This window comes from Delphinus delphis, chromosome 1 (genome assembly GCF_949987515.2).
Source record: "Delphinus delphis chromosome 1, mDelDel1.2, whole genome shotgun sequence".
NCBI classification, from domain to species: domain Eukaryota; kingdom Metazoa; phylum Chordata; class Mammalia; order Artiodactyla; family Delphinidae; genus Delphinus; species Delphinus delphis.
The window spans coordinates 46,028,893-46,056,110 of NC_082683.1; the positions used below are offsets into that span (position 1 = coordinate 46,028,893).

A 27,218-nucleotide genomic window follows, 5' to 3' on the forward strand; every position below is an offset into this window, starting at 1 on the left:
AAACCGAGGCCCAGAGAACCATTTGTGGAGTTTTTATCAAGTGGCAAAAACTGTGCTGGGTGTTCTGTTTGCTTTCTCTTTAGTCTTTATCAGGGCTTTGAAGATACAGAAACTGAGGCTTAGCTATGCCAAGTGATTTGTCCAAGGTCACACAGTGTATTAGCTAGGGTAAGAGTTAAGATGCTCTAACAGAGACCTCAAAATACCATCACTAAAGCCAGATCCAGGTGGGCTGCTTTCTCACGTAACAGTTTACTCCAGAGATACGTGTGTGGAGCAGGCCACACACAGCTCTGCCCCCTGAGGCGACTCAGCTACCCGAGTTCCTTCTCATTTTGTCATTAGAGTGTTGCCTGTCCACTTGGTTGAAGCTGGTTTTCCACCAGCACATATGTATTCCAGTCCACGGGAAAGGGGAAAGAGAGGGAGTGCAGGGCGAGCAATTTCCATTTACAATGTGTTGGTGAGAATATAGCTACACCAGGCAGCAAAGGAGCCTGGGAAATGTAGTCACAAGCTGGGTGACCAATTTGCCCATTCCAGACTCAGAGAGTGGAGGTGTTCCGCTAATCCATGTCTAGCCGTCTCTGCTACACACAGTGAACGGTGAAGCTGGGTTTCGAACGCAGGTCTGTCTGCTCTTTCCATCACTCCACAGATCTTGGGGAAGAGGGCAAATTCCTTCCCTGACTTCTGCTCCTCTCTACTGTCCTATCCTCTTGGCCCATAGAGTCAGACACCTGTTGCCATTAGTATAACTGGGCATTTATTGTGTGTCAAGCACAGAGTGCTTTTCATAAATTGTTTCAGTTAGTCTTTAAGGAGACTGCAGGTCTTTGTGTAGGGATCTCATAAAGGGTCGGTTGGTCTGAAATGCTCAGTGACCCTGGGCGTGTGGGTGTGGCCGTCCAGCTTCTCAGTTCTTCCCTGCTATCACTGATGCTTGAGACCTTGGCATCTGTATGCGTCTTTCAGAATTATGGCACTTGCAGATGACGGACTGTTATCCAGCCATCACAAAGAACAAGGCAGGTGTTTATATACTGATATGGAAGGATTGCCTGGCAGTATTGGTAATCGGAAAAAGAAAGGGCAGAACACTGCCTACAGCGTGCTACAGATGGGTAAGCATACGCATTTGCCTCTGATAGTGAATAGACCTCTTAGAGTTTACGCAAACAGCTGGTAACAGTGATCCCTTCCCAGAGAATGAGATGCTGGGAGACCAGGAATGGGAGAAACACTTATTCATTCTGTACACATCTTTGGATTTTGAATTTGTTACCATATGGGTATAAATATTTCCTTTTTTTTTTTTTTTAAAGTAAAAATAGAAACTAGACCTTGGGGTGTGGAGATGGCTAGGTGACCCTGGTTGATGACCCTGAACCCTTTTGGAGCTCCAGTTTCCTGATTTGTGAAATGAGGAATAAAAATCGTGGTGCAGATCTGCCTCACGCAAGAATCACATGCAGGAATGGCCACTAAGGGCTTAAGTAGTGCAGGAGAAATTGTTTGTTCACGATGAGTGTTACCTAACATTGTTATAGCTCCTTCTTGGTAGGGATGGGGAGTGGATATTCCATTTGTCTTGAGGAAACGTGGTCCAGATTCTGACATTCTCTTTGGCCCTAAGAGGAACTTCCTGCCTAGAGAGCACGGTCCTTCATTCCAGCTGCCTTTGGGAAGTGCTCTGCTTGGAACTAGCAAGAGGAAGGTGGTGAGGTGCCTAAATGCTGATTTTGCTGCTTCAGGAAAACTGGGACCCGAGAAAGGGTTGTCTATCACTGGATAGCCTAGGCCCCAATGGCATCTGAATGCCTTGTAGTCTATAACCCCTTCTGACCTTGGAAACGCCAGGACCTAGATGAAGAGATTAGAAGAGCTCTAATGTCATTAGTCCGAGTCCCTTGTTTGATGGGTGGGTAAGAGGGCCGAGAGGAGCCCAAGTCTGCAGGACAAGTTAGTGACCATGCCAGGCCCGGAGCCCCCTTCTGAGTCCCAGCTCAGGTTTTTCTCTGAACTTCCTAGGGATGCTGTCAGGTTAAATCTACCACTTTAACCAATACTGAGCTGTGAGCTTTATAGGAGTTTTTACTTATTCATTCACTCTGCAGACTGGTATTGAGCATCTGCTGCATATTAGGCCAGTGCAGGAGGCCCGGGGTGGGGGGCAGTACAAAGATGAGTTAGACTCATCCCTTCTCTGAGGCACTAACCAAGGGATGGGAGCAATGGAGGGAGGGGGATAAGTTCTACTTAAGAAGGAAGAACAAAGTCCTGGGAGTTCACAGGAAGGAGAGTTCACATGAGAACAGGAGGATCAGAGGGTGCTGTATGTTTGTCCAGTATCATTCATTCATCCATTCCGGAAATAGTCTCTGGAGGAAGGATGGATATAAACGCATATTGCCTCCTCTCTGTCTGCCAGATATAATGCTTCAAGTTTTCACATACATTATCTGATATAAAATTATAAAGAGACAACATAGAAGAAAGATCATAAACTTGATTATCCAACAAACCTGGATTTAAATCCTAGTACCACCAACTTCTTAGCTGTGAGACTTGGGAAAAATTCAGTTAACTTCTCTTAACCTGCTTCCTTATCTGTCAAATGGGGTTAATAATCAAAGAATTGTCCTGAGGATTGAAAGAGATGGTGTTTGTAAACCATTCCACATATGGCCTGGCACAGAGGAAGCACTCGAATGAAAATGCTGGCTCTCTTCCCTTCCTGCATCCTAGAGAATTCTTTTTAGAGACAAATTATTGCCTCTCATAGTTTCTAGAATCAGGCTGTGTTCTCTGAAAAGACAGCACTAATCCAGTATAACACTTCTGAGACTTTGCTTCCCTAATCTTTCAGGATGAAATGATGGGTCCCTTTCCCCTCCATTTCATCAAAGCCATCCCATTGCGAGCTGGACTTAATTCATGAGCCTGCCTCAAAGAAAGCTCTGTACTGGGAAGTGTAACTGCCCTCTCCAACTTTCTATCCCAAATTCCAAAGGGATTTGGGCTTCTGTTTTCTCTGGAGCCAGAAGACCAAAGCTCCAGTGTGGCCATGGAATGTCATGCCAGGTCAGCCTCGGGCCCAGAAGGTCTATCCTACTCAGGGTACCGGTCTGGGGTATCGTTATGGGTTGAATGTGCCTTCCCCAAAGGATATGTTAAATCTCATATACCTCATGTTTCCTCTTATTTGGAAATAGGGTCGTTGCAGATGGAATTAGCTAAGATGAGGTCATACTGGAGTAGGCTGAGCCCTTAATATAATGTGACTGGTGTCCTTATAAGAAGACCATGTGATGAGAACGCCATGTGACAACAGAGACAGACATTGGAGTGTGGCAGCTGCAGGCCAAGGAGCCAAGGATGCTTGGTGACTGCCAGCAGCTTGGAAGAGGCGAGGAAGGATTCTCCCTTGCAGGTTTCAGAGGTAGAATGCTGCTGTAGACACCTTGATTTTAGATGCCTAACCTCTAGAACTATGAGACAATACATTTCAGTTTTATTTTGGGGGGGGGGTACGCGGGCCTCTCACTGTTGTGGCCTCTCCCGTTGCGGAGCACAGGCTCCGGACGCGCAGGCTCAGCGGCCATGGCTCACGGGCCCAGCCGCTCCGCGGCATGTGGGATCTTCCCGGATCGGGGCACGAACCCGTATCCCCTGCATCAGCAGGCAGACCCTCAACCACTGCGCCACCAGGGAAGCCCATTTCAGTTGTTTTAAACCGCCCAATCTGCGGTACTTTGTTATGGCAGCCTTGGGACACTAATGAGGAATTAAATGAGTCAACATTTTACCTCCATCTTAAAAGTTCAGGAACCGAAACCCCTAAACCTACTCATTTCTCTAGCACCATCACTTTAGTATAGGACTTGGTAGAGGTAGTGAATTTATCCAAGGAATGAGGGAATGCCACGGCTGTGGCTCAGAGAAGGGGTGTGAATCGCACAGGGTCCTGTGGCTAGTGGGGTGCAGAGTCTGCTCCCCAGCCTGCCTCTGAATGCCCAGTCAACTGCTCCGCTAACAGAATAACAATAGCTCCTAGTTAGCTTCTTGGCTAAAAGCCCAGCCTCGGAGTGTCTAAGCCTCAGTTTCTCCACTTGTAGATTTTTACCTGGTCCAATAAGGAAACATTCAATAAATGTCAGCTATCGTTATTGTTATTATGATCATAATCTTATACATTACGTAGTTCACATACATTGTTTTGTTTAATTCTCATGGTAGACCTTGAGGTGAATGCTTTTATTCCAGATTTGCAGATGAGGAGGCGGACGTGCAGAGAGGTTAAGCACATGGCCTGCATCACCAAATAGGAAAATGGTGGCGTTGGCCAGCAAACCAGCTGTGATGCCTCCTGTGGCCCTCAGGGCTCCTCTCCAGCTACTGCCATTCAGACTCAGCTTTTGGGGTCTCAGAATCGGACACTCACTGCAGGATGGCCTCAGGCATCCAACATCCTGACTCAATTGTACTGTCTGGCCAACCGCAGGCCCTGCCTGGAAGGGTCACCTTTCCTTTGTTTGTTTGTTTGTTTTTGTTTTTGCGGTACGCGGGCCTCTCACTTCTGTGGCCTCTCCCGTTGCGGAGCACAGGCTCCAGACGTGCAGGCTCAGCAGCCACGGCTCACGGGCCCAGCCGCTCCGCGGCATGGGGGATCTCCCCGGACCGCGGCACGAACCCTCGTCCCCTGCATTGGCAGGCGAACTCTTAACCACTGTGCCACCAGGGAAGCCCTGTTTGTTTTTTAATTTAATTTTTCTTTTTTTATACAACAGGTTCTTATTACTTATCTATTTTACACATATTAGGGTATATAGAGTGTTCTTCCTATGTTTTCTTCTAAGAGTTTTATAGTGTCCAGTCTTAACGTTTAGGTCCTTAATCCATTTTGAGTTTATTTTTGTGTATGGTATTAGGGAGTGTTCCAATCTCCCAATACATCCCATCCCCTCCCCCAGCCCCGCTTTCCCCGCTTGGTGTCCATATGTTTGTTCTCTACAGCTGTGTCTCTCTTTCTGCCTTGCAAACTGGTTCATCTGTACCATTTTTCTAGGTTCCACATATATGTGTTAATATACGATATTTGTTTTTCTCTTTCTGACTTACTTCACTCTGTATGACAGTCTCTAGGTCCATCCACATCTCTACAAATGACCCAATTTCTTTCCTTTTTATGGCTGAGTAATATTCCATTGTATATATATACCACATCTTCTTTATACATTCGTCTGTCAGTGGGCATTTAGGTTGCTTCACTGACCTGGCTATTGTAAATAGTGCTGCAGTGAACATTGGGGTGCATGTGTCTTTTGGATTATGGTTTTCTCAGGGTATATGCCCAGTAATGGGATTGCTGGGTCATATGGTAGTTCTATTTTTAGTTTTTTAAGGAAGCTCCATACTGTTCTCCATAGTGGCTGTATCAATTTACATTCCCACCAACAGTGCAAGAGGGTTCCCTTTTCTCCACACCCTCTCCAGCATTTGTTGTTTGTAGATTTTCTGATGATGCCCATTCTAACTTGTGTGAGGTGATACCTCATTGTAGTTTTCTTTTTATAAATTTATTTATTTATTTACTTATTTTTGGCTGTGTTGGGTCTTCGTTGCTGTGCGCTGGCTTTCTCTAGTTGCGGCGAGTGGGGGCTACTCTTCGTTATGGTGCGCAGGCTTCTTATTGCGATGGCTTCTCTTGTTGTGGAACACAGGCTGTAGGCGCGCAGGCTTCAGTAGTTGTGGCGCACGCACTTAGTTGCTCTGCGGCATGTGGGATCTTCCTGGACCAGAGATCAAACCCATGTCTCCTGCACTGGCAGGCAGATTCTTAACCACTGCGCCACCAGGGAAGTCCCCCTCATTGTAGTTTTGATTTGCATTTCTCTACTAATTAGTGATGTTGAGCAGCTTTTCATGTGCCTCTTGGCCATCTCTTTGTCTTCTTTGGAGAAATGACTATCTAGGTCTTCTGCCCATTTTTGGATTGGGTTGTTTGTTTTTTTGATATTGAGCTACATGAGCTGCTTATATACTTTGGAGATTAATCCTTTGTCCATTGATTCATTTGCAAATATTTTCTCCCATTCTGAGGGTTGTTTTTCATCTTGTTTATCGTTTCCTTTGCTGTGCAAAAGCTTTTAAGTTTCATTAGGTCCCATTTGTTTATTTTTGTTTTTATTTCCATTACTCTAGGAGGTGAGTCAAAAAAGATCTTGCTGTGATTTATGTCAAAGAGTGTTCTTCCTATATTTTCCTCTAAGAGAGTTATAGTGTCTGCTCTTACATTTAGGTCTTTAATCCATTTTGAGTTTAATTTTGTGTATGGTGTTAGTGAATGTTCTAATTTCATTCTTTTACATGTAGCTGTCCAGTTTTCCCAGCACCACTTATTGAAGAGGCTGTCTGTCCTTTCTCCAGTGTACATTCCTGCCTCCTTTAGCGAAGATAAGGTGACCATACTCTGGGCTTTCTATCCTGTTCCATTGATCTATCTTTCTGTTTTTGTGCCAGTACCGTATTGTCTTGATTACTGTAGCTTTGTAGTATAGTCTGAAGTCAGGGAGCCTGATTCCTCCAGCTCCGTGTTTCATTCTCAAGATTGCTTTGGCTATTCAGGGTCTTTTGTGTTTCCATACAAATTGTGAAATTTTTTGTTCTAGTTCTGTGAAAAATGCCAGTGGTAGTTTCATAGGGATTGCATTGAATCTGTAGATTGCTTTGGGTAGTAGAGTCATTTTCACAATGTTGATTCTTCCAATCCAAGAACATGGTATATCTCTCCATCTCTTTGTATCATCTTTAATTTCTTTCATCAGTGTCTTATAATTTTCTGTATACAGGTCTTTTGTCTCCTTAGGTAGGTTTATTCCTAGATATTTTATTCTTTTTGTTGCAATGGTAAATGGGAGTGTTTTTTGATTTCACGTTCAGATTTTTCATCATTAGTGTATAGGAATGCCAGAGATTTCTGTGCATTAATTTTGTATCCTGCTACTTTACCAAATTCATTGATTAGCTCTAGTAGTTTTCTGGTAGCATCTCTAGGATTCTCTGTTTATAGTATCATGTCATCTGCAAACAGTGACAGCTTTACTTCTTCTTTTCCGATTTGGATTCCTTTTATTTCCTTTTCTTCTCTGATTGCTGTGGCTAAAACTTCCAAAACTATGTTGAATAAGAGTGGTGAGAGTGGGCAACCTTGTCTTGTTCATGTTCTTACTGGAAATGCTTTCAGTTTTTCACCATTGAGGACGATGTTGGCTGTGGGTTTGTCATATATGGCCTTTATTATGTTGAGGAAAGTTCCCTCTATGCCTACTTTCTGCAGGGTTTTTATCATAAATGGGTGTTGAATTTTGTTGAAAGCTTTCTCTGCATCTATTGAGATGATCATATTGGTTTTCTCCTTCAATTTGTTAATATGGTGTATCACACTGATTGATTTGCATATATTGAATAATCCTTGCATTCCTGGAATAAACCCCACTTGATCATGGTGTATGATCCTTTTAATATGCTGTTGGATTCTGTTTGCTAGTATTTTGTTGAGGATTTTTGCATCTATGTTCATCAGTGATATTGGCCTGTAGTTTTCTTTCTTTGTGACGTCCTTGTCTGCTTTTGGTATCAGGGTGATGGTGGCCTCGTAGAATGATTTTGGGAGTGTTCCTCCCTCTGCTATATTTTGGAAGAGTTTAAGAAGGATAGGGGTTGTCTCCTCTCTAAATGTTTGATAGAATTCGCCTGTGAAGCCATCTGGTCCTGGGCTTTTGTTTGTTGGAAGAATTTTAATCACAGTTTCAATTTCAGTGCTTGTGATTGGTCTGTTCATATTTTCTATTTCTTTCTGATTCAGTCTTGGCAGGTTGTGCACTTCTAAGAATTTGTCCATTTCTTCCAGGTTGTCCATTTTATTGGCATAGAGTTGTTTATAATAATCTCTAATGATCTTTTGGATTTCGGCAGTGTCAGTTGTTCCTTCCCCTTTTTCATTTCTAATTGTATTGATTTGAGTCTTCTCCCTTTTTTTCTTGATGAGTCTGGCTAATGGTTTATCTATTTTTTTTATTGTCTCAAAGAACCAGCTTTTAGTTTTATTGACCCTTGCTATCGTTTTCTTCATTTCTTTTTCATTTATTTCTGATATGATTTTTATGATTGCTTTCCTTCTGCTAACTTTGGGGGTTTTTTGTTCTTCTTTAATTGCTTTAGGTGCAAGGTTAGGTTGTTTATTCGAGATGTTTCCTGTTTCTTAAGGTAGGATTTTATTGCTATAAACTTCCCTCTTAGAACTGCTTTTGCTGCATCCCATAGGTTTTGGGTCATCGTGTCTCCATTCTCATTTGTTTCTAGGTATTTTTTTATTTCCTCTTTGATTTCTTCAGTGATCACTTCGTTATTAAGTAGTGTATTGTTTAGCCTCCATGTGTTTGTATTTTTTACAGTTCTTTTCCTGTAATTGATATCTAGTCTTCATAACGTTGTGGTTGGAAAAGACACTTGATACAATTTCAATTTCCTTAAATTTACCAAGGCTTCATTTGTGACCCAAAATATGATCTATCCTGGAGAATGTTCCATGAGCACTTGAGAACAAAATGTATTCTGTTGTTTTTGGATGGAATGTCCTATAAATATCAACTAAGTCCATCTTGTTTCATGTAGAATTTAAAGCTTGTGTTTCCTTATTTATTTTCATTTTGGCTGATCTGTCCATTGGTGAAAGTGGGGTGTTAAAGTCCCCTACTATGAATGTGTTACTGTCTATTTCCCCTTTTATGGCTGTTTGTATTTGCCTTATGTATTGAGGTGCTCCTATGTTGGGTGCATAAATATTTACAATTGTTATATCTTCTTCTTGGATCTATCCCTTGATCATTATGTAGTGTCCTTTGTCTCTTCTAATAGTCTTTATTTTAAAGTCTATTTTGTCTGATATGAGAATTGCTACTCCTGCTTTCTTTTGGTTTCCATTTGCATGGAATATCTTTCTCCATCCCCATACTTTCAGTCTGTATGTATCTAGGTCTGAAGTGGGTCTCTTGTAGACAGCATATATATATGGGTCTTGTTTTTGTATCCATTCAGCCAATCTGTGTCTTTTGGTGGGAGCATTTAGTCCAAATACATTTAAGGTAATTATCAATATGTATGTTCCTATTCCCATTTTCTTAATTGTTTTGGGTTCGTTATTGTAGGTCTTTTCCTTCTCTTGTGTTTCTTGCCTAGAGAAGCTCCTTTAGCATTTGTTGTAAAGCTGGTTTGGTGGTGCTGAACTCTCTCAACTTTTGCTTGTCTGTAAAGGTTTTAATTTCTCCATCAAATCTGAATGAGATCCTCGCTGGGTAGAGTAATCTTGGTTGTAGGTTTTTCCCTTTCATCACTTTAAATATGTCCTGCCAGTTCCTTCTGGCATGCAGAGTTTCTGCTGAACGATCAGCTGTTAACCTTATGGGGATTCCCTAGTGTGTTATTTGTTGTTTTTCCCTTGCTGCTTTGTATTTAATTTTTGACAGTTTGATTAATATGTGTCTTGGCATATTTCTCTTTGGATTTATGCTGTATGGGACTCTCTGTGCTTCCTGGACTTGATTAACTATTTCCTTTCCCATATTAACAAAGTTTTCAACTATAATCTCTTCAAATATTTTCTCAGTCCCTTTCCTTTTCTCTTCTTTTGGAACCCCTATAATTCGAATGTTGTTGTGTTTAATGTTGTCCCAGAGGTCTCTGAGGCTGTCCTCAGTTCTTTTCATTCTTTTTTCTTTATTCTGCTCTGCAGTAGTTATTTACATTATTTTATCTTCCAGGTCACTTATCCGTTCTTCTGCCTCAGTTATTCTGCTATTGATCCCATCTAGAGTATTTTTTAATTTCATTTTTTGTGTTGTTCATCCTTGCTCATTTCATCTTTAGTTCTTCTAGGTCCTTGTTAAATGTTTCTTGCATTTTGTCTATTCTATTTCCAAGATTTTGGATCATCTTTACTATCATTATTCTGAATTCTTTTTCAGGTAGACTGCCTATTTCCTCTTCATTTGTTAGGTGGTGGGTTTTTATCTTGCTCCTTCATCTGCTGTGTGTTTTTCTGTCTTCTCATTTTGCTTATCTTACTGTGTTTGGGGTCTCCTTTTTGCAGGCTGCAGGTTTGTAGTTCCCGTTGTTTTTGGTGTCTGTCCCCAGTGGCTAAAGTTGGTTCAGTGGGTTGTGTAGGTTTCCTGGTGGAGGGGACTAGTGCCTGTGTTCTGGTGGATGAGGCTGGATCTTGTGTTCTGGTGGGCAGGTCCACGTCTGGTGGTGTGTTTTGGGGTGTCTGTGGACTTATTATGATTTTAGGCAGCCTCTCTGCTAATTGGTGGGGTTGTATTCCTGTCTTGCTAGTTGTTTGCCATAGGGTGTCCAGCACCGTTGCTTGCTGGTCGTTGAGTGAAGCTGAGTGCTGGTGTTGAGATGGAGATCTCTAGGAGATTTTTGCCGTTTGATATAATGTGGAGCTGGGAGTTCTCTTGTGGACCAGTGTCCTGAAGTCGGCTCTCCCACCTCAGATGCACAGAACTGACTCCTGGCTGCAGCACCAAGAGCCTTTCATCCACACGGCTCAGAGTAAAAGGGAGAAAAATAAAGAAAGAAAGAACAGAGAGAGAGAGAGAGAGAGAGAGAGAGCGAGAGAGAGGGAGAGAGGGAGAGAGGGAGGGAGGGAGGAAGGAAGGAAGGAAGGAAGGAAAGAAGATAAAATAAATTAAGATAAAGTAAAGTTATTAAAATAAAAAATAATTATTAAGAAAAAAATGTTTTTAACAAGAAACAAACAAACAAAAACGGATGGATAGAACCCTAGGACAAATGGTGGTAGCAAAGCTATACAGACAAAATCTCACATAGAAGCATACACATACACACTCACAAAAAGAGGAAAAGGGGAAAAAATAATAAATCTTGCTCTCAAAGTCCACCTCCTGAATTTGGGATGATTCGTTGTCTATTCATGTATTCCACAGATGCAGCGTACATCAAGTTGATTGTGGGGCTTTAATCCGCTGCTTCTGAGGCTGCTGGGAGAGATTTCCCTTTCTCTTCTTTGTTCTCATAGCTCCCGGGGCTCAGCTTTGGATTTGGCCCCGTCTCTGCGTGTTGGTCACCGGAGGGCGTCTGTTCTTTGCTCAGACAGGACGGCGGTAAAGGAGCAGCTGACTCGGGGCCTCTGGCTCACTCAGGACGGGGGGAGGGAGAGGTACGGAGTGCGGGGTGGGCCTGTGGCGGCAGGGGCCGGCGTGATGTTGCGCCAGCCTGAGGCGTGCCGTGCGTTCTCCTGGGGAAGTTGTCCCTGGATCCCGGGACTCTGGCAGTGGCGGGCTGCACTGCACAGTCTCCCAGGAGGGGGGTGTGGATAGTGACCTGTGTTCGCACACAGGCTTCTTGTTGGCGGCAGCAGCAGCCTTAGCGTCTCGTGCCTGTCTCTGGGATCCGCGCTGTTAGCCGCGGCTTGCGCCCTTCTCTGGAGCTCCTTTAAGCAGCGCTCTTAATCTCCTCTCCTCACGCACCAGGAAACAAAGAGGGAAGAAAAAGTCTCTTGCCTCTTCGACAGGTCCAGACTTTTCCCCGGACTCCCTCCCGGCTAGCCGTGGTGCAGTAACCCCTTCAGGCTGTGTTCACGCTGCCAGTCCTCTCCCTGCGCTCCAACCGAAGCCCGAGCCTCAGCTCCCAGCCCCGCCTGCCCTGGCGGGTGAGCGGACAAGCCTCTCCGGCTGGTGAGTGCCCATCGGCACCAATCCTCTGTGTGGGAATCTCTCCGCTTTGCCCTCCGCACCCCTGTGGCTGTGCTCTCCTCCGAAGCTCCCAAGCTTCCCCCCTCCGCCACCCACAGTCTCTGCCCGCGAAGGGGCTTCCTAGTGTGTGGAAACCTTTCCTCCTTCACAGCTCCCTCCCACTGGTGCAGGTCCCGTCCCTATCCTATTGTCTGTTTATTCTTTTTTATTTTGCCTTACCCAGGTATGTGGGGACTTTCTTGCCTTTTGGGAGGTCTGAGGTCTTTTGCCAGCATTCAGTAGGTGTTCTGTAGGAGTTGTTCCACGTGGATATGTATTTCTGGTGTATCTGTGGGGAAGAAGGTGATCTCCTCGTCTTACTCTTCCGGCATCTTGTATCTCTGGGTTTTCTATCCTGTTCCATTGATCTATATTTCTGCTTTTGTGCCAGTACCATACTGTCTTGATTACTGTAGCTTTGTAGTATAGTCTGAAGTCAGGGAGTCTGATTCCTCCAGCTCCATTTTTTCCCTCAAGATTGCTTTGGCTATTTGGAGTCTTTTGTGTCTCCATACAAATTTTAAGATTTTTTGTTCTGGTTCTGTAAAAAATGCCATTGGTAATTTGATAGGGATTGCATTGAATCTGTAGATTGCTTTGGGTAGTATAGTCATTTTCACAATATTGATTCTTGCAGTCCAAGAACGTGGTATATCTCTTCATCTGTTTGTGTCATCTTTGATTTCTTTCATCAGTGTCTTATAGTTTTCTGCGTATCGGTCTTTTACCTCCTGAGGTAGGTGTATTCCGAGGTATTTTATTCTTTTTGTTGCAGTGGTGAATCGGATGTTTCCTTAATTTGTCTTCTGATCCTTTGTTGTTAGTGTATAGGAATGCAAGAGATTTCTGTGCATTAATTGTGTATCCTGCAACTTTACCAAATTCATTGATTAGCTCTAGTAGCAATCTGGTGGCATCTTTAAGATTCTGTAATTTTGTATCATCTGCAAACAGTGACTATTTTACTCCTTCTTTTCCAATTTGTATTCCTTTTATTTCTTCTTCTTCTCTGATTGCTGTGGCTAGGTCTTCCAAAACTATGTTGAATAAGAGTGGCAAGAGTGGACATCCTTGTCTTGGTCCTGATCTTAGAGGAAATGTCTTCAGTGTTTCACCATTGAGAATGATGTTTGCTGTTTGTCATATATGGCCTGTATTATGTTGAGGTAAGTTCCCTTTATGCCCACTTTCTGGAGAGTTTTTATCATAAATGGTGTTGAATTTTGTCAAAAGCTTTTTCTGCATCTACTGAGATGATCATATGGTTTTAATTCTTCAGTTTGTTAATATGGTGTATCACATTGATTTATTTGCATATGTTGAAGAATCCTTGCATCCCTGGGATAAATCCCACTTGATCATGGTATATGATCCTTTTAATGTGTTGTTGGATTCTGTTTGCTAGTATTTTGTTGAGGATTTTTGCATCTATATTCATCAGAGATACTGGTCTGTAATTTTCTTTTTTTGTAGTATCTTTGTGTGGTTTTGGTATCAGGGTGATGGTGGCTTCATAGAATGAATTTGGGAGTGTTCCTTCCTCTGCAATTTTTTGGAAGAGTTTGAGAAGGATGGGTGTTAGCTCTTCTCTAAATGTTTGTTAGAATTCCCCTGTGAAGCCATCTGGTCCTGCACTTTGGTGTGTTGGAAGATTTAAAATTACAGTTTCAATTTCATTACTTGTAATTGGTCTATCCATATTTTCTGTTTCTTCCTGGCTCAGTCTCGGAAGGTTATACCTAAGAATTTGTCCATTTCTTCCAGGTTGTCCATTTTTTTGGCATAGAGTTGCTTGTAGTAGTCTCTTAGGATGCTTTGTATTTCTGTCATGTCCATTGTAACTTCTCCTTTTTCATTTCTAATTTTATTGATTTGAGTCCTCTCCCTTCTTTTCTTGATGATTCTGGCTAAATGTTTATCAATTTTGTTTATCTTCTCAAAGAACCAGCTTTTAGTTTTATTGATCTTTACTATTGTTTTCTTTGTTTCTATTTCATTTATTTCTGCTCTGATCTTTATGATTTATTTCCTTCTACTAACTTTGGGTTTTGTTTGTTCTTCTTCCTCTAGTTCCTTTAGGTGTAAGGTTAGATTGTTTATTTGAGATTTTTCTTGTTTCTTGAGGTAGGATTGTATTGCTATAAATTTCCCTCTTAGAACTACTTTTGCTGCATCCCATAGGTTTTTGATCTTTGACTTTTCATTGTCATTTGTTCCTAGGTATTTTTTAATTTCCTCTTTGATTTCTTCAGTGATCTCTTGGTTATTTAGTAATGTATTGTTTAGCCTTCCATGTGTTTGTATTTTTACTTTTTTTTTGGCCTGTAATTGATTTCTAATCTCATAGCATTGTGGTTGGAAAAGATGCTTGATATGATTTCAATTTTCTTAAATTTACCAAGGCTTGCTTTGTGACCCAAGATATGATCTATCCTGAAGAATGTTCCATGTGTACCTAAAAAGAAAGTGTAATCTGCTGTTTTCGGGTGGAATGTCCTATAAATATCCATTAAATCTATCTGTTCTATTGTGTTATTTAAAGCTTGTGTTTCCTTATTAATTTTCTGTGTGGATGATCTGTCCATTGGTGTAAGTGAGGTATTAAAGTCCCCTGCTATTTTTGTGTTATTGTCGATTCCCTGTTTTATAGCTGTTAGCATTTGCCTTATTATTATTTTTAAAGTTTTTATTGGAGTATAATAGCTTTATAATGGTGTGTTAGTTTCTGCTTTATAACAAAGTGAATCAGTTATACGTATACATATATCCCCATATCTCTTCCCTCTTGCATCTTCCTCCCTCCCACCCTCCCTATCCCACCCTTCTATCTGGTCACAAAGCACTGAGCTGATCTTCCTGTGCTATGTGACTGCTTCCGATTAGCTATTTTACATTTGGTAGTGTATATATGTCCATTTATACACTACCACTCCCTCACTTTGTCCCAGCTGACCCTTCCCCCTCCCTGTGTCCTCAAGTCCATTCTCTAGTAGGTGTGCGTCTTTATTCCTGTCTTGCACCTAGGTTCGTCATGACCATTTTTTTTTTTTGTAGATTCCATATATGTGTTAGCATACGGTATTTGTTTTTCTCTTTCTGACTTACTTCACTCTGTATGACAGACTCTAGGTCCATCCACCTCACTACAAATAACTCAGTTTCTTTTTATGGCTTAGTAATATTCCATTGTATATATGTGCCACATCTTCTTTATCCAGTCATCTGTCGATGGACACTTATGTTGCTTCCATGTCCTGGCTATTGTAAATAGAGCTGCAATGAACATTGTGGTACATTACCCTTTTTGAATAATCGTTTTCTCAGGGTATATGCCCAGTAGTGGGATTGCTGGGTTGTATGGCAATTCTATTTTAAGTTTTTAAAGGAAGCTCCATACTGTTCTCCATAGTGGCTGTATCAATTTACATTCCCACCAACAGTGTATGAGAGATCCCTTTTCTCCACACCCTCTGCAGCATTTATTGTTTGTGGATTTTTTGATGATGGCCATTCGGACTGCTGTGAGATGATATCACATTGTAGTTTTGATTGCATTTCTCTAATGATTAATGATGTTGAGCATTCTTTCATGTGTTTGTTGGCAATCTGTATACCTTCTTTGGAGAAATGTCTATTTAGATCTTCTGCCCATTTTTGGATTGCGTGTCTGTTTCTTTGATATTGAGTTGCATGAGCTGCTTGTAAATTTTGGAGATTAATCCTTCGTCAGTTGTTTCATTTGCAAATATTTTCTCCCATTCTGAGGGTTGTCTTTTGGTCTTGTTTATGGTTTCCTTTGCTGTGCAAAAGCTTTTAAGTTTCATTAAGTCCCATTTGTTTATTTTTGTTTTTATTTCCATTTCTCTAGGAGGTGGGTCAAAAAGGATCTTGCTATACTTTATCTCACACAGTGTTCTGCCTATGTTATCCTCTAAGAGTTTGATAGTGTCTGGCCTTACACTTAGGTCTTTAATTCATTTTGAGTTTATTTCTGTGTACAGTGTTAGGGAGTGTTCTAATTTCATTCTTTTACATGTACCTGTCCAGTTTTCCCAGCACTACTTATTGAAGAGGCTGTCTTTTCTCCATTGTATATTCTTGCCTTATCAAAGATAAGGTGACTATATGTGTGTGGGCTTATCTCTGGGCTTTCTATCCTGTTCCTTTGATCTATATTTATGTTTTTGGGCTGGCACCATACTGTCTTGATTACTGTAGCTTTGTAGTATAGTCTGAAGTCCAGAAGCCTGATTCCTCCAGCTCTGTTTTTCTTTCTCAAGATTGCTTTAGCTATTCGGGGTCTTTTGTGTTCCTATACAAATTGTGAAATTTTTCGTTCTAGTTCTGTGAAAAATGCCTCTGGTATTTTGATAGTAATTGCATTGAATCTGTAGATTGCTTTGGGTAGTATAGTCATTTTCACAATGTTGATTCTTCCAATCCAAGAACATGGTATATCTCTCCATCTATTTGTGTCATCTTTAATTTCTTTCTTCAGTGTCTTATAATTTTCTGCATACAGGTCTTTTGTCTCCTTAGCTTGGTTTATTACTAGGTATTTTATCCTTTTTGTTGCAGTGGTAAATGGGAGTGTTTCCTTAATTTCTCTTTCAGATTTTTCATCATTAGTGTATAGGAAGGCAAGAGATTTCTGTGCATTAATTTTGTATTCTGCTACTTTACCAAATTCATTGATTAGCTCTAGTAGTTTTCTGGTAGCATCTTTAGGATCCTCTATGTATAGTATCATGTCATCTGCAAACAGTGACAGCTTTACTTCTTTTCCAATTTGGATTCCTTTTATTTTCTTTTCTTCTCTGATTGCTGTGGCTAAAACTTCCAGAACTATGTTGAATAATAGTGGTGAGAGTGGACAACCTTGTCTTGTTCCTGATCTTAGTGGAAATGGTTTCAGTTTCTCACCATTGAGGACGATGTTGGCTGTGGGTTTGTCATATATGGCCTTTATTATGTTGAGGTAAGTTCCCTCTATGCCTACTTTCTGCAGTGTTTTTATCATAAATAGGTGTTGAATTTTGTCAAAAGCTTTCTCTGCATCTATTGAGATGATCATATTGGTTTTCTCTTTAAATTTGTTAATATGGTGTATCACATTGATTGATATGCATATAATGAAGAATCGTTGCATTCCTGGGATAAACCCCACTTGATTATGGTGTATGATCCTTTTAATGTGCTGTTGGATTCTGTTTGTTAGTATTTTGTTGAGGATTTTTGCATCTATGTTCATCAGTGATATGGGTCTGTAATTTTCCTTTTTCGTGACATCTTTGTCTGGTTTTGGTATCAGGGTGATGGTGGCCTTGTAGAATGAGTTTGGGAGTGTTCCTCCCTCTGCTATATTTTGGAAGAGTTTGAGAAGGATAGGTGTTAGCTCTTCTCTAAATGTTTGATAGAATTCACCTGTGAAGCCATCTGGTCCTGGGCTTTTGTGTGTTGGAAAATTTTTAATCACAGTTGCATTTTCAATGCTTGTGATTGGTCTGTTCATATTTTCTATTTCTTCTTGGCTCAGTCTCTAAAGGTTGTGCATTTTTAAGAATTTGTCCTTTTTTTCCTGGTTGTCCATTTTATTGGCATATATTTGCTTGTAGTAATCTCTCATGATCCTTTGTATTTCTGCATTGCCAGTTGTTCCTTCCCCTTTTTCATTTCTAATTGTATTGATTTGAGTCTTCTCCCTTTTTTTCTTGATGAGTCTGGCTAATGGTTTATCATTTTTGTTTATCTTCTCAAAGAACAAGCTTTTAGTTTTATTGGTCTTTTCTATTGTTTCATTTATTTCTTTTTCATTTATTTCTGCTCTGATCTTTATGATTTCTTTACTTCTGCTAACTTTGGGGTTTTTTTGTTCTTCTTTCTCTAATTGCTTTAGGTGTAAGGTTAGGTTGTTGATTTGAGATGTTTCTTGTTTCTTAAGGTTGGATTGTATTGCTATAAACTTCCCTCTTAGAACTACTTTTGCTGCATCCCATAGGTTTTGGGTTGTCGTGTTTTCATTGTCATTTGTTTCTCGGTATTTTTTGAATTACTCTTTGATTTCTTCAGTGATCTCTTTGTTATTAAGTAGTGTATTGTTTAGCCTCCATGTGTTTATATTTTTTACAGGTCTTTTCCTGTAATTGATATATAGTCTCATAGCGTTGTGGTCAGAAAAGATACTTGATATGATTTCAATATTCTTAGATTCACCAAGGCTTGACTTGTGACCCAAGATATTATGTATCCTGGAGAATGTTCCATGAGCACTTGAGAACAAAATGTATTCTGTTGTTTTTGGATGGAATGTCCTATAAATATCAATTAAGTCCATCTCCTTTAATGTAGAATTTAAAACCTGTGTTTCCTTATTTATTTTCATTTTGGATGATCTGTCCATTGGTGAAAGTGGGGTGTTAAAGTCCTCTACTATGCCCTTTTATGGCTGTTAGTATTTGGCTTATGTATTGAGGTGCTTCTATGTTGGGTGCATAAATATTTACAATTGTTATATCTGCTTCTTGGATTGATCCCTTGATCATTATATAGTGTACTTCTTTGTCTCTTGTAATAGTCTTTGTTTTAAAGTCTCTTTCGTCTGATATGAGAATTCCTACTCCAGCTTTCTTTTGATTTCCTTTTGCATGGGATATCGTTTTCCATCCCCTCACTTTCAGTCTGTATGTGTCCCTAGGTCTGAAGTGGATCTCTTGTAGACAGCATATATATGGGTCTTGTTTTTGTATCCACTCAGCAGTCTATATCTTTTGGTTGGAGCATCTAATCCATTTACATTTAAGGTAATTATCGATATGTATGTTCCTATTCCCATTTTCTTAATTGTTTTGGGTTTGTTATTGTAGGTCTTTCCCTTCTCTTGTGATACCTGCCTAGAGAAGTTCCTTTAGCATTTGTTTTAAAGCTGGCTTGGCTGTGCTGAATTCTCTTAGCTTTTGCTTGTCTGTAATGGTTTTAATTTCTCTATCAAATCTGAATGAGATCCTTGCTGGATAGAGTAATCTTGGTTGTAGGTTTTTCCTTTTCATCACTTTCAATATGTCCTGACACTCCCTTCTGGCTTGCAGAGTTTCTGCTGAAAGATCAGCTGTTAACCTTATTGGGATTCTCTTGTATGTTTTTTTTCCCTTGCTGCTTTTAATATTTTTTCTTTGTATTTAATTTTTTATAATTTGATTAATATGTGTCTCAGTATGTTTCTCCTTGGATTTATGCTGTATGGGACTCTCTTTGCTTCCTGGGCTTGATTAACTATTTCCTTACCCATGTTAGGGAAGTTTTCAACTATAATCTCTTCAAATATTTTCTCAGTCCCTTCCTTTTTCTCTTCTTCTTCTGGGACCCCTATAATTCGAATGTTAGTGTGTTTAATGTTGTCCCAGAGGTCTCTGACAGTGTCCTCAATTCTTTTCATTCTTTTTTCTTTATTCTGCTCTGCAGTAGTTATTTCCAATATTTTATCTTCCAGGTCACTTATCCGTTTTTCTGCATCAGTTATTCTGCTATTGATCCCTTCTAGAGAATTTTTAATTTCAGTTATTGTGTTGTTCCTCATTGTTTGTTTGCTCTTATTTCTTCTAGGTCCTTGTTAAACGTTTCTTGTATTTTCTGCATTCTATTTCCAAGATTTTGGATCATCTTTACTATCATTATTCTGAATTCTTTTTCCAGTAGACTGCCTATTTCCTCTTCATTTGTTAGGTCTGGTGGGTTTTTACCTTGCTCCTTCATCTGCTGTGTGTTTCTTTGTCTTCTCATTTTGCTTAACTTACTGTGTTTGGGGTCTACTTTTCACAGGCTGTAGGTTCATATTTTCCTTGTTTTTCGTGTCTGCCCCCAGTGGCTAAGGTTTGTTTAGTGGGTTGTGTAGGCTTCCTGGTGGAGGGGAGTAGTGCCTGTGTACTGGTGGATGAGGCTGGATCGTGTCTTTCTGGTTGGCAGGTCCATGTCTTGTGATGTGTTTTGGGGTGTCTGTGAGCTTATTATGATTTTAGGCCGCCTCTATGCTAATGGGTGGTGTTGTGTTCCTGTCTTGCTAGTTGTTTGGCATAGGATGTCCAGCACTGTAGCTTTCTGGTCGTTGAGTGAAGCTGGGTCTTGGCGTTGAGATGGAGATCTCTGGGAAATTTTCGCCATTTGTTATTATGTGGAGCTGGGAGGTCTCTGGTGGACTGATGTCCTGAACTGGGCTCTCCCACCTCAGAGGCACAGCCCTGATGTCTGACTGGAGCACTAAGAGCCTGTCATCCACATGGCTCAGAATAAAAGTGAGAAAGAAAGAAAGAAAAAGATAAAATAAAATAAAAAGTTATTAAAATAAAAACCAATAAATAATTATTTTAAAAAAATTAAAGTAATTAAAAAAAAGAAAGAAGGAACGATGAGAACAACCAAACCAAAAAACAAATCCACCAATGATAACAAGCGCTGAAAACTGTACTAAAAAAAAAAAAAAAGGACCGACAGAACCCTAGGACAAGTGGTAAAAGCAAAGCTATACCGACAAAATCACACGCAGAAGCATACACATACACACTCACAAAAAGAGGAAAAGGCAAAAATATATGTATATCATTGCTCCCAAAGTCCACCTCCTCAATTTGGGATGATTCGTTGTCTATTCAGGTATTCCACCGATGCAGGGTACATCAAGTTGACTGTGGAGATTTAATCCACGGCTCCTGAGGCTGCCGGGAGAGATTTCCCTTTCTCGTCTTTGTTAGCACAGCTCCTGGGGTTCAGCTTTGGATTTGGCCCCGCCTCTGCATGTAGGTCATTTGAGGGCATCTTTTCTTCACTCAGACAGGACGGGGTTAAAGGAGCAGCTGATTCCGAGGCTCTGGCTCACTCGGGCCGGGTGGAGGGAGGGGCACGGAGTGCGGGGCGAGCCTGCGGCAGCAGAGGCCATCGTGACGTTGCACCAGCCTGAGGTGCGCTGTGCGTTCTCCTGGTGAAGTTGTCCCTGGATCACGGGACCCTGTCAGTGGCGGGCTGCACAGGCTCCCGGTAGGGATGTATGTGTGGATAGTGACCTGTGCTCGCACACAGGCTTCTTGTTGGCGGCAGCAGCAGCCTTAGCGTCTCATGCCCGTTTCTGGCGTCCACGCTGATAGCTGCGGCTCACGTCTCTGGAGCTCCTGTAAGCAGCGCTCTGAATCCCCTCTCCTCGCACACCAGGAAACAAAGAGGCAAGAAAAAGTATCTTGCCTCTTTGGCAGTTCCAGACCTTTTCCCAGACTCCCTCCTGGCTAGCTGTGGTACACTAGCCCCCTTCAGGCTGTGTTCACGCAGCAACACCAGTCCTCTCCCTGGGATCCCACTGAAGCCGGAGCCTCAGCTCCCAGCGCCCACCCGTCCCGGCTGGTGAGCAGACAAGCCTCTCGGGCTGGTGAGTGCTGGTCGACACCTATCCTCTGTGTGGGAATCTCTCCGCTTCGCCCTCCGCACCCCTGTTGCTGCGCTCTCCTCCGTGGCTCTGAAGATTCCCTGCTCTGTCACATGCAGTCTTCACCCACAAAGGGCCTTCCTAGTGTGTGGAAACCTTTCCTGCTTCACAGCTCCCTCCCGCTTGTGCAGGTCCCGTCCCTATTATTTTGTCTCTGTTTTACCTTTTCTCTTTTGCCCTACCCAGGTATGTGGGGAGTTTCTTGCCTTTTCGGAGGTCTGAGGTCTTGTGCCAGCGTTCAGTAGGTGTTCTGTAGGAATTGTTCCACATGTAGACGTATTTCTGATGTATTTGTGGGGAGGAAGGTGATCTCCACATCTTACTCTTCCACCATCTTGAAGCTCCTCCTAGCATTTGGCTTATGTATTGAGGTGCTCCTATGTTGGGTGCATATATATTTATAATTGTTATTTCTTCTACTTGGATTGATCCCTTGATCATTATGTAGTGTCCTTCCTTGTCTCTTGTAACATTCTTTATTTTAAAGTCTATTTCATCTGATATGAGTATTGCTACTCCAGCTTTCTTGTGATTTCCATTTGCATGAAGTATCTTTTTCCATCCCCTCATTTTCAGTCTGTATGTGTCCTTAGGTCTGAAGTGGGTGTCTTTTAGACAGCATTTAGATGGGTATTGTTTTTGTATCCACTCTGTGAGCCTGTGTCTTTTGGTTGGAGCATTTAATCCATTTACATTTAAGGTAATTATTGATATGTATGTTCCTATTACCATTTTCTTAATTGTTTTGGGTTTGTTTTTGTAGGTCCTTTTCTTCTCTTGTGTTTCCTACTTGGAGAAGGTCCTTTAGCATTTGTTGTACAGCTGGTTTGGTGGTGCTGAATCCTCTTAGCTTTTGCTTGTCTGTAAAACTTTTGATTTGTCTGTCAAATCTGAATGAGATCCTTGCCAGGTAGAGTAATGTTGGTTGTAGGTTCTTCTCTTTCATCATTTTAAATATATCATGCCACTTTCTCTGGCTTGAAGAGTTTCTGCTGAGAAATCAGCTGTTAACCTTATGAGAGTTCCCTTGCATGTTATTTGTCATTTTTCCTTTGTTGCTTTTAATAATTCTTCTATGTCTTTAATTTTTGTCAGTTTGATTACTGTGTGTCTCAGCCTGTTTCTCCTTGGGTTTATCCTGCCTGGGATGCTCTGAGCTTCCTGGACTTGGGTGGCTATTTCCTTTCCCATGTTAGGGAAGTTTTTGACTATAATCTCCTCAAATATTTTCTCAGGTCCTTTTTCTCTCTCTTCTTCTTCTGGGACCCCTATAATGCGAATGTTGTTGTGTTTAATGTTGTTCCAGACGTCTCTTAGGCTGTCTTCATTTCTTTTCATTCCTTTTTTGTTTATTCTGTTCCACAGCAGTGAATTCCACCATTCTGTCTTCCAGGTCACTTATCCATTCTTCTGCCTCAGTTATTCTGCTATTGATTCCTTTTAGTGTATTTTTCATTTCAGTTATTGTATTCTTCATCTCTGTTTGTTTGTTCTTTAATTCTTCTAGGTCTTTGTTAAACATTTCTTGCATCTTCTCTATCTTTGCCCCCATTCTTTTTCCAAAATCCTGGATCATCTTTACCATCATTATTCTGAATTCTTTTTCTGGAAGGTTGCCTGTCTCCACTTCATTTAGTTGTTTTTCTGGGGTTTTATCTTGTTCCTTCATCTGGTATATAGTCTTGTGCCTTTTCATTTTGTCTATCTTTCTGTGAATGTGGTTTTCATTCCACAGGCTGCGGTATTGTAGTTCTTCTTGCTTCTGCTGTCTGCCCTCTGGTGGATGAGGCTATCTAAGAGGCTTGTGCAAGCTTCCTGATGGCAGGGAGTGGTGGTGGGTAGAACTGGGTGTTGCTCCAGTGGGCTGAGCTCAGTAAAACTTTAATCCGCTTGTCTGCTGATGGGTGGGGCTGATTTCCCTTCCTGTTGGTTGTTTGGCCTGAGGTTAGCCAGCACTGGAGGCTGTAGGCTCTTTGGTGGGGCTCATGGTGGACCCTGGAAGTGCTCACACCAAGGAGTACTTCCCAGAACTTCTGCTGCCCGTGTCCTTGTCCCCATGGTGAGACACAGCCACCCCCTGCCTCTGCAGGAGACCCTCCAACACTAGCTGGTACTTCTGGTACAGTCTCCTGTGGGGTCACTGCTCCTTCCCCCTGGGTCCTGATGCACACACTACTTTGTGGGTGCCCTCCAAGAGTGGAGTCTCTGTTTCCCCCAGTCCTGTTGAAGTCCTGCAATCAAATCCCGCTAGCCTTCAAAGTCTGATTCTCTGGGAATTCCTCCTCCCATTGCCAGACCCCCAGGTTGGGAAGCCTGACATGGGGCTCAGAACCTTCACTCCAGTGGGTGGACTTCTGTGGTATAAGTGTTCTCTAGTTTGTGAGTCACCCACCCAGCAGTTATGGGATTTGATTTTATTGTGATTGTGCCCCTCCTACCATCTCACTGCGGCTTCTCCTTTGTCTTTGGATGTGGGGTATCTTTTTCGGTGAGTTCCAGTGTTTTCCTGTTAATGATTATTCATCAGTTAGTGGTGATTCCCATGCTCTTGCAAGAGGGGGTGAGCGCATGTCCTTCTACTCCACCATCTTGATCCAATCTGCCCACCTTTCCTTGATTATTATTTTTTTCTTTGAAAACTGATCCCTTGCTAAAATATAGTTTTGAGCATGGTAAAATCACTACTGTCATATGAATGTAACGTAAACGCGTGTGGAAGATTTTATTTTTAACTTACTAATTAATAAGGGGACTAATAAATTAATGCGATTCACAGATTAAATGTGAATTTGACTTATAGATATTTATATTCTCTTTCAGACAAAATCTATGTGGATCACTATGAGCAGGAATTATTTGCACTGACCTGGACAGGAAACATTTGCATTACCAGTAGTTTTCTACAAGTGAAATTTTATCCCCCACGGAGTTGTAAGATAGCTTAGTCAATCAAACACAATCAAAGGGGTATAGTATCTGATAACCTTGGGGTCATGAGACAATGTTTGGAATTCAACTGAAAGAACACCCAGTAATCTCTTTTGCCCATTTCCAGTGTTTGACAGAATTTCATGGTAGGCTTTTAATGTGAGCAATGCAAAAGGGTTTTTATCCATGAGATATATAGAACGCCTATATATTACTAAGAAAGAGACAACTGACCGAAAAGAAAGTTGGGAAAAGGATGTTAAACATGCAATTTACAAAATATCCAAGAAAAATGAAAAGAGGCTCCATCTCATTAGTAATCAAAGAAATGCAAATTGAAACTACCATGAGATACTATTTCACACCTACATGGTAAAATTTGTAATAATTTAAAAGTCGAGCATCAGCAAGAATGTGGAGTCCCAGGAATTCTCATACACTGGTGGTAGGAGTTTGAATTGGTAAGCTCACTTTGGAAGGAATTTTGGCAAAAGCTAGTTAAGTTGAAGATGTGTGTACCCTATGACAAGAGTAGGTACATTCCCCAGAGAAACTCTTGTACACGTCCATAGAGAGACATGTACAAAAATGGTCATGGCAACCTTATCTGTAAGAGCGAATCACTAGAAATAACCTAAATGTCCATCATTTCATAGAGAAAATAAATGGTATTGTATTTCTGTATTCATACAATTAATACTATACAGCATTAAAATAAATGAAGTTGAGTTATATATAGCAATATGGATACATCCCAAAAACGATGTTGAATGAAAGCAGCAAGTTGTAGAAGAATCAGTGCAACTTGTTAAAGGTTTAAAACATGTGAAAACAGTATTACTACTTGACAAGGACATATGTGATAAAAGTGTATAAACGTGTGAAAGAGAATGACACATACAAACTTCAGGGCAGTGGTTTCCTCTGGGATGCAGGGAAGGGAGTGAGATTAGGGAGGGTGACATCAATGGTATCTGAAATGTTTTAATTTTTAATACAAGTGAGGGATATGAGGATGTTTGTTATACTGTCTTTTGATACTTTTATATGCCTGAAATAATAATAATACTTGTACTTCATTTCCCTATGGTTTAATAATTGAGAAAATAAAGCTTTTCCCCTCACAGTTAGAAAAAATTGCACTTCTCTAAAGAACCTCTAAACTACTTGACAAATGAAACAAAAGCAATTAGTTGGCCCTTTTTGAGAGTCAGTCCAGTGTACGCATTATTCCTTGGAATTTGGATCTTAATTTGAGTGCAGAGGAAGCCACTGAAAGGTAGTTAGCTGAGGGGTGATCTCATTCTTGGCTTGCAAGGACTTTTGGAACTTGCTTCCTTCTTTCTTTCCTATCCTCATCTGCCTGCCCCAGCTTCAGTTTTTCTTCTCGTAACTTCACACTTCTGGTAGGTACATGCTGCTACTTCACACCACAGTGCAGTTGCTCATGGTTTCCTTTGCTTATGACACCTTTCTCCCTCTTTCTTTCTGGTTAACCAACCCATGCTCTTCCTTCCACAGCCAGCTCAGGCAATGTTCTCTTTCCCTTAGGAAGTTTTCCTTGTTCTCTTAAGATGAGTTATGTTCACCTCTGAATTCCCAGAGCTCCCTTGGATATTTGTGTCAAAACGTATTCCGTCTTTGCCATTCCAGCTCTCAGCAAAGTGCCTGAGTTAGACGTTTAGGAAAGAGGAGTGCTGTTTGAGGAAGAATGTGTAAACTGTGTGTTTGCTCAAGCCCTCCCCACACTACTGGTTTCTAATAATGGCTCAATGGTCATAAAGTAACATTTCAATGTGAATTAGCTCCTCTCAGCTTTTATAAGACTTGGTTAAGAACTTGGAAAAGAGACTCTAAGAAAGGGGTAGGATGGGGTGGAGGGGAGGAGTGAGGTTCAGAAGATCACAGTGCTGGGTCTGGACCCATTGCCACTCAGCAAGCTGGAGATGGGGTGGATAAGAACACAAGTCTCTCAACTCCAGGCCAGTGCTTGTCCTTTTGTTCTCCCTTCTGTGGCTTGAGAAAACAGCTGCTCTCTATCATCTTATTCAAATCTCTTCCAATACTTGAAACAGGAAATGACTCTCCAGTTCTGGGTAGTGAACCTAGGTCGCTGAAGCAGGTGGCTTGGAAGAACCTAAGATAAGAGGCACCGGAGAATGGACAAACCTCAGGAAAGCAATATTAAACTTGAACAGGGTCTCAGAAAGGTTTCTGTAGTTGAATCAAGTTATACCAAGTTTGGCTCCAAAGGTCTAGTGACTCTTCTAAACATACACACACATCTGGATATTGGATTGAATCCCAGTAGATCCATCCTTGAGGATCATCTAGGGACAGACTTTTGCTCAAAAAAGAAAGAAAAGAATGATGAATTATCACATAGATGATGTGGTCAGGTGTTCATCATTAGAAGGCACAATAAGACAGGGGCCATATACAAGATAAGGCTTCCATATCATCAAGAGAAATGTGGATGGTTGTACTTAATTATCTTTGAATCTCAGGGCCAAACCAAGGCCTGGAATATGGCAAGTTTTCACTAAGTTTTGCTCAATGAAGGGATGAACTATGGAGAAATCTCATGACTGGAGAAAGCCTTATCAGTCACATCTCATAAATCTGGTTTGGAAGATTGTTGGTGACAAAATAATAAACAAGACTTCCTGCAAGAGATTTTGACATCAAGCTGACCAGAAACATGCCAGATCCATATTACCAGCTGGATTAAAACCAAGGAAAGGTTCAACAGCATTTTTAGTGGTTAAGAATTAAGGTTTTTAGGCTATGATGGTGGCTTTCCAGCAGTGCCCAATTTGACCATCCCTTTCCCCCATAGAAATACTCCCAAACACAAAATAAGACTTAAAGTTGCAACAGTCTGGAAGGAATGACTTCCATGAATAATTTGCAGGTCTTTGGGATGTTTTTTTCTCTGACCACATCATTGATGGGGTGAGGTTGAGAAATAACTTACTTTGACTTCAAAAAAAGAACTACAGGGGCTTCCC

At 41.2% G+C, this 27,218-nt stretch overlaps 1 long non-coding RNA gene across 2 annotated transcripts in view; it reads left to right on the top strand.

Annotated features, from left to right (window-relative positions):
• Positions 1-27,218, top strand: part of LOC132432374 (uncharacterized) — a 184,792-nt gene that overhangs the window by 69,430 nt on the left and 88,144 nt on the right. Inside the window, exon 4 of one of the 2 annotated variants that reach the window (XR_009520883.1) lies at positions 976-1,278. The exons of the other annotated variant lie outside the window; for it this stretch is intronic. This is a non-coding gene — a long non-coding RNA (uncharacterized lncRNA). Of the gene's footprint in view, positions 1-975; positions 1,279-27,218 lie in introns of those variants that run through there. 2 annotated transcript variants of the gene reach the window in all.